We start from the raw sequence: 10,390 nt of genomic DNA, 5'->3' as shown, positions 1-10,390 counted from the left end.
CCATGCAGGAAGGTCAGACCACATCTTGGAGTGTTTCGGGAATTCTGCTTCTCTAAAGGTATTGTTTCCATTAATTATTTTATCAGAACTGACCTTCTGTAGCTATTTCAGATGTTCCTTTCAGTCTGCCTGTCTGGATGTTCAAGTGAGTAGTTCTCTGAAAAGCAAGCATTGTTAGACTGTCAGAGGCTCTGTCTAAGAAGGGACACTGCAAACCACGCTGAAGAAAATAGAAAGGCCCAACTGATTTCAGTGGGATGTGAGTTAGATCAGATTGAAACCAATAATACCTTTGTGGCTTGAAGCAGATTTTTGTTTTATATATTTGCTTTAATCTCCTTTGACTAAAACAAACAAAAAAAATCCTTGAGGAATAAGCCAGCTTCTGTTGGCAGGTTATACTTGCACAAGCAAAACATGAAATGATGCCAAAACACTGTAGTGAAGTTTTATTTGAAGTGGACACCTGCCCACTGGGAGCTGGCTTGCAACCAACGATTCATTCCTCAGTTCAGTTCAATTCAAAAAGATTTAATTGGCATGAGAAGCTGTACAAATGTATCCAAAGGATCAAAGAGGAAGATCTTTCAGATATGCTTTAGACGATGAATCTGATCTACTTATCTGTGTTTAGAAGAGTTTGGTGTCCAACACACATTCAGCTACTGTTAGGTTAGTCCACCCCTCATCTGATATGAAGTTAACATATGTTTTTATCTGTACAGACTATGCAGATTTTTCCTTGCTTTGTGTGTATACATATGAACAATTATGTTGTCATGAGTTTGATGCTTATTCCTAACTACCCACAGCAGAAAAATTTCTTGCCGGTCACTGTGTTTTGGGCATTAAAATGGAAGCCACACTTTGTCTTCCCACTGTCACTTTGTTTGCAAGGACAGTAATGGATGGGTTCATCCTGTGGGTTTCCTTAATTGTTTGAGGAAGCCATAGTCCAAGTGAGTACATTAAGAAGAAGGTATTTGAAACAAGTGGCTCTGTTTCTTATGAAAATTTTTTTTGAGACAGGCAATCCTTTCCTAAAATATATGAATATCTAAATGCTAAAAAAGTTCTTCCCAAAGAAGATTAATCTCTGAAATACAAAACTAAAAATTTACAATTTTTTTAAAAAGTATTTTTTCTGAAGTAAACATCAATTGTGATGGCAAACCAGAATCTTTTTTTGACAAGGTAAAAATGCTGAAGCATCTTTTGAAATTCACAGTTCACATATGGCATAACGCAGCTGAAATTTCACTTCATTCTTCTCTTCGTACCAACAGTAATCTTGGAAGACTGTCCAGTAAACAAAACATGAATGTACCAGGAAAGAGCATTTACATCTAGGTATGCAGAATAGTTTCCCTAGACAACTATTTTCCCTTTTTCCACCTTTCCTGTGATTCCAGTACCTTCAGTAAAACTTCTTCAAACATAGTCAAGCACTTGCACTGTGGTACCTGCAAAGAGAACACCTCTTATTGCCCAACCTCAGCCTTTTCATAGGTTTTGAAAACACCATCTCTGAAATATTTATCCCAGGTATCTTAACTGACCTAAGAGTTCAAATGGATAATACAAGAAAGAATGCCTTGGAAATAGGAAAAAGCCAAATGTAGAAATCGCATTGGAACTAAATGCTAGAAGTGCACAATTGACTATTTGGCATTAGTACCAACCATGATGAGCCCTAAGAGATGCACTCTGAGATTTGCTGAGAGTCCCCAACATCTTTGTGCCCTGCCCACTGGGGCCTCCACACATGAAGCAGTGGCTGAAGTTTGAGCTGCCGGCTTGCAAAACCCAGGCTTCAGCGCAGGGCAGGGGAGAAGACAGAAAGGGGAGCCCTTGTTGTCTTCCCAAGAGGATGAACTCTGTGTGCCTATTCCTTTTCACTTCCGTAAATGTGTTTTGTAACTTTATTTTATGAAATTTTAAAGGCAGGATTTTGGTTGCTAAATCTTGTAAGGAAGGCCATGGTCCTTGTCTTTGTACTTGTGTTTATGTAATAGCTACACCAAGATAATTTCTTTTTGGCTGCAGCATCTCCTTTCCCGCATTTAAATAATTTTTGTGTCTGTTGTCACAGTGCCCAAAGGCTTCAGTTCCACTCTACTCTGTGTACATAAATAAAACGGAAATCCTACCCGTACAGATTTAAAACTTCTACATTTGCAGCCCTTGAAACAGCTTCTGACTCATAAGCACAGCTGATAAACTGCAGAAAAAGGAAACTGTCCTTCAATCTGAGGTCATCTAAGTGACCACTGATACCACCCAAAACTGAATAGGAAATGAACTTTCACCAATACATATTTTAAAGTTCCTCTTTCCTAGGAAAACTAAAAATATGAAGGCTACTGTGGTCTTTATTTTTTTTCTTGAAGGGGAAAGAAAACAACTAAGCACACTGAGAGAAAGACACCCTAAAAGAGCCCTACTGTGCAACAGAGAGAAGACTGGAGCTCACATCTCTGCAAGCTTTTGGTGAGCATATTGAACATCCTTCCCTCTGTGATCATTGCTCTCAGGGTCTCTCTCACAGTGCAATTCTCAGCTAAAGCATCCTCCTGAGATAAGGAAGACTGGGAAATGCTGTGCTCCACAGCTTGCTGAGCCAGCACTTGGACCTGAACTTGGACTGATCTGCAATATGCCCTAGATCTGCAAAATCATCATGAGAAAAGTTCCACCAGAACAAGTAGTTCCTTCCCCAAGAAAAAGTTCTGTTTTGATACTCAAAGCTTTTTTTCAGTAAGAAAAAGAGAGGTTCATTAAAAACACTGGATAAATTTTACCCATTATTTCTGTTGCAGAACTGGCACTACCTAATATGTTTCTTGTGTTTTCTGCATAGGAAAGTATCTTACCTGTGGAGTCAGACCTGTTCATCTTCTGAGCAAGAGAAAATCTGTTTAACTGAGCTAAAAAATACAAGCCTAAGTAGTGTTAGACAGAGAGTGACTGGTTGAAATGAACACAAGCATGTAAATGCCACATCAAACAAAGCAAAATGCACAAGTACAGTAGGGTACAATGTTGTTAATTTGGAAACATTGAGACTTGAAAGAGACATCACAGGCTTGAAAGTTACCTTTCAGTGTGCTGGATGTGGAAACTCTCTGCTTTGATAGCATTCTGATAACAGCTCCTGCATCTACCTTAGTCAATACTGCAGAGTATTGACAGCTGTAAGATCCTATTGTATGCTGCTAAAGGGAATGCTGATGAGGCTCCTGAAGCAGCCTTCCTAGTTCCAACAGTTAAAAAATAAAGAAAACCTGTTCTATAAATAAGAAAAAAAAAAAGAAAAGAAAAAAGTCAAACACAGGACTAACGTAACAACCTCCTATGATGAATTGTCAAAATACAGTTTCCCAAGGGGTCTACTTCATCTGATATCTAGTTCAGCTTTCTAAGAACTGGTTCTGTTATAAGAATCAATCTATGTGGTTGGTGGAAGGAAAAAAACAAAAAAACCAACACTGCTTTAACCAATTCTTGATAACCAATTGCTGGAAATTTCCTTCTTGCAGTAAGCTGTATTTAGTCTTATTCAGAAAGAAGCTAAGATTTAGATTCCACAGAACATCACTTAGAGCACCATGTGCTGGTCTTGTGTCCATATTCCACAGACACAGGTGTAATTTTCTGACTCCTCTTTGGAAAACCATCCCCCACCCCTCACCTCCATATACATTACAGTGATGTCTGTCTGCCTGCAGAGATCCTAAAAAATAGTTTCAAAGGGAATTGCTTGATCCTGTCACCTCAAAGGCTGTTCAGCCCTGAGGCTACTCCTCATCTCTCATCACCAGCAGAGAGCTCGGTGTGGGGTGGGACTGAGAAAGGACAACCAGCTCCCCAGTCAGAATCTCTGGGATTTCCTTTCCTGCCAGTGTGCTTCCCTAAGAAGAAAAAGAATAGAATGGTCTCCAGCTACCACTTGTAGAATCATAAAATCATTTAGGATGAAAAAGACCTTTAAGTTCCTGAAGCCCAACCATTAACTGAGCACTGCCAAATCCAGCACTAAACTATGTTCCTAACCACCACAACTCCTATATTTCTTTTAAACATCTGCAGGGATGGTGACTCTAGCACTTCCCTGGCAAGCCTGTTCCAAACCTCTTCAGTGAAGAAATTTTTCCTAATATCCAAACTAAACCTCATTTGGCACAGCTTGAGTCTGTTTCCTCCTGTCCTATCACTTGTTACATGGGGGAAGAGTCTGACCCCCATCTCCCTCGCCACAAGTAGTTTTAGAGAGCAATAAAAGGCCTCCCTTCAGTCTCCTTTCCTCCAGCTTAAACAACTCCAGCTCCCTCAGCCACTCCTTGTAATACTTGTGCTCCAGACCCTTCCCCAGCTCCCTTGCCCTTCTCTGGACACGTTCCAGCACCTCCATGTTTTTCCTGTAGGGGCCCAAAACTGAACACAGGATTGGAGGTGTGGCCTCACCAGTGCCAAGTACAGGGAGAAAATCACTGCCCTGGTCCCACTGGCCACACTATTGCTGACGCAGGCCAGGACACCCTTGGCCTTCTTGCCCACCTGGAAACAGCTGGCTCTTGTTCAGCTGCTGTCAACCAGCGCCCCAAGGTCCTTTTCCAACAAGCAGCTCCCCAGCCTGTAGTGCTGCATGGGGCTGTTGTGGTCACAGTGCAGGACCCAGAACCTCATCTGTTCTAGTATTTGATGCTAATATGGCCAGATTCCAACCACTTCCAACACAGCAGAACTGCATAATCTTATGATGAGGCATCACAGTTTCAGGACTAAACAGCCTTCTGAGAATACAGCTGCTGAACAAGGACTGGAGAAGCCAAAGGGAAGGCAAAATAACAACCTGCAGGTGTGTTCATCATCCTGTTTGTCTCTCTCAAGATCTCCTTCTGAACACACATGCTCATGCACTCAGGCAGACTAATTTTGCATTGGTCATAGACAGTGCTTTAATAAAAGATTATATTCATTATGTGGGCGTTATTACTTTGAGGATGCTTCATTTTATGCTCACCTTGAAAACTACTGGCAATCAGCCTGTCTCAGGTGGCTCTGTGCCAAGCCCAGCAGGTTGTTGGATTTATTGCCCACAATCACCACTTTTGTCCAGATTTATCATGCCTCATTGTGACCATTAGCACCCTTGATTATCTCTTCATCTTTACTGTTTTGAATCATGACTTTGATGCATAACATCTCCTCAAGCAAGGACATTTCCCCTTCGACAGCAATTCTGAATGGTACACAAACAACTGGAAATATCCCATCAGCTTTTTCAGGTGCAGAGAGTTTGTGACAAGGCTTTTATTTTTAAGAATATCAAGGATCTTTTTTTTCTGATGATTATTCAATTCTATCCAGTAGTCATCATGGTATGCCTGTGCAATCCAGATCCAGAACAACAGTCTTAAATAATAAACACTAAAGGGAACAGAAACTTATCTAGAAACCAAAGGACCTCTTAAATGATTCTTCAGACAAAAATATTCTTCCTTATGATCACCTGTGCTTCATCAGACCTACTCAGAAATACCTGCAAACTTCCCTGCAATTGTCTATTAGCTTTCAAGTGAGCAACAGGAAAAAAAAAAACTAACTCTGGTATACTGGTCAGTTTTTCTGACTCACACAAGGCTGTTGCAGTTTTCCCTTATTCTTCCTTTCTTCCTAAATTCACCTTTTGTCTCTTGCTGCAGGCTACAAAACTGCTTGGAGCAAAGATTAGGTTGGTTTGGCCTGCATTTAGAAAACACCTATTCATGCTAGACCACAATTATGCATCTAATGATAGTAGTATAGTGAACATTTCTTTAAAATGTACTTCAGAAATAAAGGAATTCTTTTAATGAGCTTGTTTTCTTCCCCAGTGGAGTATAATGTTACAGTAGGTAGCAAACTTCATGGGAAAAGCTCTGAGGGACTAAGTGCTCCTGCTTCTGCTGGCATTGATGACAAGTAAGGTGTTTCCTAAGATTCCTGCAGGACTTGTGTTTGAATATTTCTGACCTTGAGAAATGTGATTCAGAGCAATATTGTCCAGGAAAAAGCAAGTGGATAATTATGAATGTTCTTGCTTCTTGGGCCCAGAGTACAGAGGCAACAGGTGAACTCAATCACATTTCCTCAAACAGCTTATCCTCCTGCCTGGCACACCAAAAATCCCCAGACTTGTGGTTGCTGAACTAGCTGTGAGCACAGCTACATGGAGGCACAGTGCTCACAGAAGTAAGGCTCTGCAGACATCACAATTCCCACCACAGGATGCAGTGCTAGCACAGTGGGTACCAGCCCAGCAAATTCACCTCTGGCAAGATGAAAAACCATAAGAAATATCCATCTGAGGAACTTTACTTGCTTTCCTCTGCCAATTTTGACTGCTTACTCTTTGAGTTGTAGAATTCCCTGCCTCTCTCCTGCATCAGTGAGGGCTACAGGTTAAAAAACTCCACACTACCTCCAGCATACCAAATAATTTTATTGTCATTCTAAGCACCTCTTCTGCTTTTGTTCCATTCCTTCTTTCCCAGCCTGGCAGACTCTTAAGTATGTGCCTTCTCTATAACTATAAACAGTCCCACAGAAGGAGTCTGTAATGGCAATTGCCCTGTCAGATGGAATAAAGATTAAAACTGATAGATAAGAAGAGGTTCAAACAAAAACTGTAATAATGAGTCCACCCAGTAGCCTGTATTTTCTTAGCTTGCTTGCTACTTGGATCCTAACAGCTACGAGACCACCTGTTTTCTATCACTGCAGCTCAGCTGTTGTTCACAAATTTCAAATGTTTGTGCCAGTAATTAAATTGTGCCAGCATAACACTATTAAGTTTAGTTATTGCAGAAAGGAGCTAAAATAATTTATCAGATCTGAGTGGATCATCAGTGTGTTTTTGAATATAATGAAAATGAGAATTAGGTCAGCAGGAGGAAGAGGAGACATCAATTAAAAAATATATCTAAACTGGAGTCTCAAAAGCCATTAACATTGATTTCAATCCAGGACAAAGGGCCTGGCTGGCAAAAAACATTGAAGAATAATTAAAGAGGTTATTTGTTTTTTGTTTTTTTTTTTTCCTGTGGCTAGAATACAATAACAGAGCTTTAAGAAGTGGAAATAAAATAAGATGTAATCACTCCAGAGAGCTATAAAGGGATTTGAGAAGCTGTTAATGCTACTGCTTTTGTTTGGTCTCCTTTCATATCTTTATTTGCATTTTTAAAGTTAATGTTTGCTTTTAATGGACAGGAATGCAGGACTGGAGCTGGAATTTATTTTACCCCTTTAATCTGTTCTTCTCACAGGCTCATCAATGCACTGAAGCATTGTGAGAGCTTCTGTTGCTGAAGATGACACAGTCAGACAGGTTCCTCACAGCTGAATCCTGTTCAGGTAAGGGTAGTAACACAGACTGGTTTGATTTCACTGTATTTTGGTGTTTGTAATATCCCCACCATAAATAATGTAACTATTCTATTCTTGAGTCAAAAATGTGTCACTTCTGCGCCAGCCCAGTCATGTGGAGACTAGAGATGACAAAGATGATCTTCTTTCATTTTCCTGCTCTTTATTTTCAGGTCTATATGGTCTGCTCTGAATGACCCAAACAGGACTGACTTTTCACTAAAGAATTACTCACAGAGCTGATATATGGCCATGAGAATTTTGTTGCAGACTGGATCCAAGTAGACCCTTGGCTCTGCCAGCAACAATTCTTCTGCTTCCATCTTTGAAGGATTTTCAAAATTGCAGCTACGTGACTACCAAGGTTAGTGATTTTTTTCAGTGTGGTGTGTGAATATGAGAAGTTACATGATCAAGAACTTAAGTAAAACTCAACCTCCATAAAAATGGGAAACTATTATGTCTTCCTCCCTCACATACTCTTGAAGAGATGGCTATAATTCTGCTTTTGCATCTTTGGTAGACCTTTTCTGATTTAATTCAATGCACTAATCCTGCAGAAAACTCTCCAGACTCAAGGGTTTCTCTTTCTTGTTAGTTAGCAAGGGGTTTGTTTTTTTTTTCAGTAATGAGTTGACCACTCACACAGCGGTCCAATAAGTGCCAAGGTTCCTTAAAGTGAGAAATGGGGGAGACAGGCAGTACAATCCAGGGCCTGGAGCAATCCCTAAGAAATAGCATCTATACCACCTGTCTTGTTTGTACCCTACTTTAAGAGCCATTCACTGGTATTTGCTAGACTGTAATTCACAAGGAAGGAAGGTATGTTTAAATTCTTCTTAAATGTCTTGTGCTCAGGCTAGAAAAATAAAAACAAAGCAATTCTGTATGGGCTTGGTTGGCACATTATTAGCCCTAATTCCACTAATTAATGGACAGCAGCTGTTCAGAGGCTGAGTATTCTGTTTTCTGCACAAGACAATACTTGAAAACCTTCTAGTGCGATACCAGGCACACAGATTTGCTAGTTTATGTGTGCCAAATCAAGTTACCCATCAGAACCATAACAGCTTTCGTTTCTGAAAAAGGCTATTTACTTCATTCAGACACAAATGTATTTTAAGGCATTACTAATGCTTATGTTGGAAATAGTTGTCAGAAAACTGACAACATCTTGATCAGAAATACTGTTGGTCTAAGACTTGAGAGCTGGCAGTCAAACATCTTCTGGGGATCACTTTACTTTCTTCCATTTTTTTTTTTTCCCATTGGCTGTGACAAACCAAGCCAAACAGTATTTAAGGAACCCTGCAAAACTCATAGCTCTTGCCAGGTTATTGTCTGTAGGTATGAAAATTTGAGCTTGTTGTTATTTGGAGTCACTGTTCCTGGAGGTGTTTAAGTAAAGACTGGATGTGGCACTCAGTGCCATGGTCTAGTTGACAAGGTGGTGTTCAGTCATAGGTTGGACTCAATGATCTCAAAGGTATTTTCCAACCTAGTTAATTCTGTGATTCTGTGATTTATGTGTCTAATTATTTCATATGAGCTGTGTAGCTAAAAAATATGTATATCCTGAGATGCACATTCAGGTCATTTAAAAAAAAAAATTGATACGCAGTTGTAGTTTTGCAATACAAACGTTCCCTGACATTTGCCTGGTGAATACATTTGCACCTTTATAGTGGCTAAAACATTTCTGTACATGCAGGAATTCTGCATCAGATGGCCACTCTATCAAGTTGGATTTAAAAAGTATTGAAAAAAAATCACCTACGATATTAGTTATTTTTTCTGATATTTTTTCTTTTCTTTCTTAGATAAAATCAACTGATATCATTACTGTCTTCATTAAATTGCAGGTCAGTCAGTGATACACTGCATGTCACTGTTAGATATTGTTGGCAAACAAAATTAATTGTCCAAAATATGGACAATTGCAGCATGAACAGAAGCAGGCAGAAAATAGGGCTACAGATCTTGAAGAAAATACCACACTTTGGCCATCATTCCAAAAATTAATTTTACTGGAGTATGACTACCATTATTAGCAAAATTACTTGACAAATAGATGGCCCAGAAATTACTGTTTTACCATTTTAGCTAAAATCTCATTAACCTCTTTTACAAAACAAAGAAGTATTTTGGTGCAGATCATATCCACCTAGTATCATGGGGGCTTCTGCAGATCAGCTGGAATTCAGATCATTTTGTTTACTGGCATCTGCTTTCAGCACATTTTGGCATGATTCCTTATCTTGCATTTACACTGGTCTGAGAAGGACACATGAGTGATCTCTGAAACCTCTGGAAGAAAACAAATATGTTGATTAGTTAGACTTGTTTTGTTCTGCTGTCTGAAATTTTGGGAAGATCAAGGGAGTATTTTATTTACAATTTCCTAAGTCTGTAATAGAATTTTTTCTCTTTTGATCAAAATCAGAGGCTTAATTTAAAGCCAGCTGCTTTAATACTAATGACTTTTATAGAGCACCAAGCTGGCCCACAAACCAGCTCTCGGAGAAGTCATTCTATTTCTGAAGGTATTTGGTTAATTCACTTTTAAACTCTCTACAAGCTGTTCTTTTGCACAGAAATTATTTCATGTGGAACTTGGGAGTAAGTCTGGAATGAAAGAAGTGACATAGGAATATTTGCCCTTCACTACTTCTGGGGAAAAAAAATCTTATAAGGCCTCAGGCTCAAAGCTACACCCTTTCATCACAGGACTAAAATATCATTCAGTTTTCAGATATAACCCCATCATAACCTTTAGAACCAAGGTCAAATCAAATGTTCAACAGTCAGTGTTAAAAGACAAGAAGCAGTTTTAGGGATCATGAGTAGTCAGGGCTGGAAAATGAAACTGAAAAACTTCTAAAATTCCCTGATTTTACACAGGCAGAACCTAGCATTGAACCAAGCATTGAACATTGAGGATCCCAACCATATTTGTGAGCACAAGCCGCATGTGTACAGC

The 10,390-nt window shown here is 39.5% G+C and overlaps 1 long non-coding RNA gene across 1 annotated transcript; it reads left to right on the top strand.

The window, feature by feature from the left end:
- The first annotated feature begins 1,959 nt into the window (after positions 1-1,959).
- Positions 1,960-7,763, top strand: LOC116442646. The gene is made up of 3 exons (XR_004239609.1): positions 1,960-2,490; positions 7,311-7,398; positions 7,584-7,763. It is a non-coding gene; the product is annotated as an uncharacterized LOC116442646 (long non-coding RNA).
- Positions 7,764-10,390: the final 2,627 nt, after the last annotated feature.

This window comes from Corvus moneduloides, chromosome 4, assembly GCF_009650955.1.
Source record: "Corvus moneduloides isolate bCorMon1 chromosome 4, bCorMon1.pri, whole genome shotgun sequence".
Taxonomy (NCBI): domain Eukaryota; kingdom Metazoa; phylum Chordata; class Aves; order Passeriformes; family Corvidae; genus Corvus; species Corvus moneduloides.
The sequence above is the reverse complement of the archived record's forward strand: the minus strand, read 5'-3'. Positions and strand labels throughout refer to the sequence as shown.